Here is a 6,146-nt window from a genome sequence, read left to right on the forward strand (position 1 = left end):
CTTTCAGGTTGTAATTTGAGCTGCTTGTATGTTTGCAATAGGGTTGGGTATATGCTGTTAATGTTTAAACAAGAAACAGCCTGTACTCTTCATTGATGCGTCACATCCATCGACTCTCCCCCTGGTATCAGCAGAGGAATGCAGAGTTGAAGGGGTTATTGGGGGGGCTATCACCACTGTGTGACATCACTGTTAGTGTATGATGACATGAGATAAGTACAGCGTGGTCGGATATCAGATATGGGCCTTAACACCACAAAATTCAATTAGGATTTGAGATCATTTCTCTTTAACCCTGAGGGTGTGTTTGTCCCTCAGATTGATCTCTTCTGTTCCTTGCTGCTTATTTCAAATCGGACATGTTTACTCTTTGAACTGTGCTTGAGACGTCTTTAGGAATGAACTATCTCTAAATGACTGCACTACGCACTGATTCCCAAATTGCAAACATTTTACCTGCATATATACTTCACTCAGCAGACATTATTGCTTGCTTCTTCTGCAATTCTGCTCTTATCCATTCACTGCAGTGAAGTCCTCAGGCCATGCCTCTGCAGGTTAGGCTTGGGTTATTTTCACATGTAATCTAAAGAATACAATTTTATCCGTATCCATCCAGAATGTAGTGAATCGTTGCATTACCCTGATGAGACTAAACCAAGCATTGAATCAGGTTTGGCAGTAGTATGTTTGTTTGTTTCATTTTGACCAAATCTCATCATTATCCTCTCTGGGATTATGAGTAAGCACAGCACCAGGCCTCAATATTATTACCATTTTATGGTAACTGTTCTGTCTTACCCCAAAATGAAGACAACTCCTCTGTTGCCATCTGTCACCCCTCCCATCCCTTTTTTTCTTACTTACAGACATGAGTTAAATGACAATTGGGACAAAACTCCCCATTAGTCAAGACAAGGGATATCTGTCAAATAAATGTTCTTTAATATAAAAACTTGTTGCATGATTATTGGTGTTAAAGAGAAGGGATACATAAGAAACATTAAGTTCACATATTATTGGGGCCATCATATTATACAGTGTGCCTTGAAATGGACCTAATGATGTTGTAAGTCATGTCATGACATTCCTGCAATTATTTTTTCTCTTCTGTCAACAATGGGTAAACATTTTCAGTGCATTTCAGCAATTCAACATTCACAGTGCAGGAAATGCATTTTCTAGTCTTATCTTCTCTGGTACAGTTAGGATCATAAACTGCAGGGAAAAAAACCTGTGCCACTGTTTCTACAGTACATGCCTACATGTTGGGCGGATCTGGCTCAGGAGGTAGAACAGGTTGTCATCTAACCAGAAGGTCGGCAGTTTGAGTCCTCAACCATCCAAATGCCCTTGGGCACGATACTGAACCCAGAATTTCCCCCTTTGGCTGTAGCGTTCCCATAGAAAAGGTGCTCTAGATGCACTGTATGAATGTGTGTGTGAATCGCAAAAAACTGTACCATATAACGCTTTGAGTGGTCATCAAGACTAGAAAATACAATGTAATGTACCATGTTTCTGAAGGGAACTAAGAGAAATCAGGTAATCATAGATATTAGTATTCTACTTTATGATGTAGTGCACAGTGAATCTGTATCCGTGTGGGTCCCAGGTAGGGGCGGGCTGGGACAATAATACAGGCCAGTAATTCCAGGCCACCCTTTCACACAAAGCACCAGACCTCTAATTTTACAGGCTAACTCTGTTTGTTGATGTGATGGTTACCAGACTAGTAAACAAGTATTAGTAACTCACTGCCCTCTGCCATCTTTTCAATCACATCATCTTTGTCAAGTGCCAGAAGAATCTCTTTCTCTGTTGCCACAACCAAAACAGTGAGAATATGATATTTCAAGGGGCATTTACTTTGACATTTTACATCAGATCGTCCTGACATTGTCAGAGTGAGACACTGAGGTGGTGAAGTGTCATTGTGAAGTGAAATGAATCTGTGGAAACAGGTAGTTTCTCAATGACACTACATATTTTGTAGCTTGAATTTAAGTTTTTCTTCATTATAAAGTTTGACTAATTATTCACACAGTGGTAATGAGAAATCATTCATTTTCTAAGTCTCGATTTCTTCTGTAAGTTTCAAAGGCAGTTATAATTTTTTTATCATAAATTGTATGTATTATGTATCATTGCTTTATTCTGTTCAATCATTTTTTATAATTTAATTAATTAATCAATTAATTCATTAATGCATTCACAGACTGAACAAATGTGACGTCCCATTTACAGGAAAGTCGCTTTTATTTTGAAATCACTCTAACACACTATTAACTTAATGCTTAGAAACAATGCGCACCGTGAAATGAGTGGGGGCTAGTTTGACCCTGTGTTTGGGAGTGGAGGCTGGTTTGACTGCAGTCCTGTACTGCTGCACATTGTCACTTGACTGACCTGGTCCCTCCCTGGTGAACATGTTGCTTATTTTGCAGTATTTAGCTGCATCTGAGGCAAGAGCTTTACTGTTCTTAATTCTCTCCCTCTCTGCTCCACCTATCCTTTTCTTCTGACCACGACCTTCCATTTCGCTGGCGACTTGTTATAATACTATCGGAAGCGGGTGCACGGCTGCTCCAACGATTTCAGATAGTGGAGCTGTAATATCATTTGCTGTGTGCGTCGCAGAGAGATGTCAAAGGTCAACATATCATGAACTCTGGTGCCGCTTACATACTAACATAGGAACAAACCATGATGAGAGTGAGCAATGAAAATACTGACTCACAGGCTACTCACCCAAACACTTATATATGATTTCCCTGTGGAATTATTTGAATAAAATTGAAACCCGAGCTGGATTATATTTCACCAACAGAGTACACTGAAACACTTTCACACCTATAGTACTACTTACTCTTGATAACTGTGGGTTAGTTACCATTTTACTGTTGTTCTTCTAAACTACAGAACATGGGAGCATGGAAACACAAACACACCCTATTTCCTGTGATCATGTCCGTGGATGGCTCTTCCAGCTCCTCCTTCCAGCTGATAACAGTCTTTCTTTCCTAGTAGAGAGGTCAAGGCCATGTATGTAAATGTATAAACTCACTGTGTTTACAAAACCCAGGTCAGGATTGAAGTGTTTTTAATGTCATGAATTTATAATGACACAAAGCTGAGTTAAGACTGTAAGAAGCCCTACAGCAGCTGCACTGGTGTAGATGTGTTGCTATAGGTACAAGACAAAAGATTATATATAAAGTTAAATCAAATTCAGTGGATTATAAGACAAGAGTTCACCACAGTCACAGAGCCACAGTCAACATGACTGCAGAATAAGCTCCTTCTTTACCAGCCAGTGCCAGAGCTGTGGTCTCATTAAGATGAATGACAAGGTATTTAACATGGTGTTTGTCTGTATATGGTGTAATTGTAAAACAAATGTGTATGTGTTTGCTTATTTTCGCTTTTTCATAATCCATTTAGAATCAGAGAATCATAGCACAATATATACTTGCACGTATTTAACCTAAACGCAAATGGGAAAAATAGACTAGAAGATACAACAGGATCATGACAGGAACAGGACGTTTAGTGTAATGTGAAGAAAATCAATGTATTTTTTTGAGTGGAATAATTTTTGAATGATAATTCCAGACTTTTAATGTGACCATTCTGGTTAAAAACCGAGCTTCTAATAAACAGAGGCAGGGCTAATTGCTATAAATAAATACACAGGCTAATAAATGTTATAGCTTCATTTTAACTCAAAGATGAGTCGATTCCTGACAGAATTCCTGACTGTGTTGATGCTTTTACTGTCTAATTCTGTCACTGCAGCTCAGAATAACACGAGGAGACTGTGGGACAATGTACTGAAATATCTTAACACATAAAATAGTTCACATGATTAGGAATGAACAATTCAGATTGACCTCATTAGACAAATTTGATCCACATAACATTTCCATTCATAGTAGTTTGTTCATCATCAGACACAACAGCAATAGTATTTAATAATAAACTTTATAATACCTGTGGTTATTTAGCCGACAGCATGTCCTTGGCTAACTTTAATAATAATAATGAGGATAAACTTTATCTGTATAGCACCTTTCATACAAGAAAGGCAGCTCAAAGTGCTTTACATGCAATATAGATAAAGATAACATGTGTTAATATGAATAAACAAAAAAACATGTTAAAAGGAAATTCATATAAGGCAACAGATTTTAAGTAACATAAGAACAATGACATTCAAAAGAAAAGAAATCAAATTTAAATTAAAAAAATGCAAAAAAACAGTTAAGAAAGAAAGTGATGACAAATTATAGAACCGCAGGAGTGTGGGCAAGTGCAAGATCTAGTTAAAGGCTTGAAGTAAGGTTTTCTTTTAAAGAAGTTTACTGAACCAGTTTCTTTGATATCTAGCGGCAGTCTGTTCCACAACTTTGGAGCGAAGTTTACACAATCTGCTTTTCTGTTAACTGTTGTTGGGAACCTCTAATAGACTTGCTGCAGATGATCTCAGTCTTTTATTGCTATTATTCTGGATGTTGAACTAACCTGCAGGTATCAGCTTTGATAATCAGCTTCGCAGGACATGTTTTTCAGGACGGTTCAGTGACGCTAGATAATGTAGAGATATCCTGAGTATGCTGAACTTGCTTCGTAGTACAGGCAACAGTTTTATTGATGGATGAAAAGGTAAGCAGGTATAGCAGAAAACACATAAATAGACAATCTGACAAGGAGTGGACGGAAATGACTGGATCGAGTGCTTTCTTGGATTATGTAGGAACAGGGGACAAGTTTATGAGTGGACACTAAAGTGATTGGGGATGGAAGACAGGTGATCAGGTGCATCAAGCAGTCAGGTGATGTGGGAAGTTTGATGACGTCTGGTAGGAGAGGATGGAGAGCTGGAGACAGAGGGCAAAATACACCGAACTGAGACAGAAATATAACAACCTGAAGATGAAGCCCAGACACAGATCCTTTCAGCCCTTCAATAAGGACTAAACTGCAACTCAAGTGTTTCGAGTGTAACGCTTTTCAAATCAGGGCAAACTTAAACTCAAATAATGATGTGGTGTTGGGTGAGAAGCTTTTCTGTCTTCACCTGCTGTGGATGAGCTGGTTTATAGTTCACCTGGAATTCCCTCTAAACAATACCGTATCCCTAACCTTAACCAAGAACAATTCATTTCTAACCCTAATCCAGAGCGAGAGAGAGAGAGAGAGAGAGAGAGAGAGAGAGAGAGAGAGAGACACACACAGATATTGAGACAGACAGAGAAAGAGACAGAGGGAGAGACAGCGAGAGAGACAGAGAGACACACTAAGAGAGAGAGAGAGAGAGAAAGAGAGAGAGAGAGAGAGAGAGAGAGAGAGAGAGCAAGAGAGATAACATGGTAGAAGAACACTATCAAGTCTGACTGGTTGAGCCAGTGCAGTCCTCACCATCTCACCCCCCACCTACTAAGTAATTCACCTGCTCACACATCACACCTACATACACATGCTGGGTGTGTCCATGTGTGTTAATAAGTTTTATACTTGATCTATATTAAAGAATATACAGTATATCATTATGTCACACATTTTCTAAGCGCAATAAAATAAGAATTGTTCTCAAAACCCAAACTGTTTTCCCACACTCTGTTTTACATTATCATGCATTTGTTTGTGACATTGTGCAATTTACTTTAGAGCGACCACACACTGAGCTTTTAGCTCTCAGCTGGGGTCTTCACATGAGCTGTGTGTGTGTGTGTGTGTGTGTGTAGCAGTGGTTAGGGATTAGGGTTAGCTATGAATTGGTCATGGCTAAGGTGAAAGTCAATGCAAAGTCTTAGTAAGGATAGCTGTACAGATCTGTCTCTCTCTCCCTGTGTGCGCGCATGTCTTTCTTTAGCTATCAGGGCTCATTTTGGTTCAATACCATCATTGTGAGGACATTTTGACTGGTCCTCAAATATTCATAGGGCTATTTGAGGGTTAAGACTTGGTTTTAGGGTTAGAGTTAGGGTCGGGGGCTAGGAATGCATTATGTCAAAGAGTGTTCTCACAGCTATACAGAGACAAGTGTAGGAATGTGTGGGTGCGCGTGTGTTTGTGTGTACACATGTTCAAAGTTCCATGGAATGGGGCGTGGTCTCGCTTTGTCACCCCGCCCCCCGTGTTGA

This window comes from Hippoglossus hippoglossus, chromosome 8 (genome assembly GCF_009819705.1).
Source record: "Hippoglossus hippoglossus isolate fHipHip1 chromosome 8, fHipHip1.pri, whole genome shotgun sequence".
NCBI lineage: Eukaryota > Metazoa > Chordata > Actinopteri > Pleuronectiformes > Pleuronectidae > Hippoglossus > Hippoglossus hippoglossus.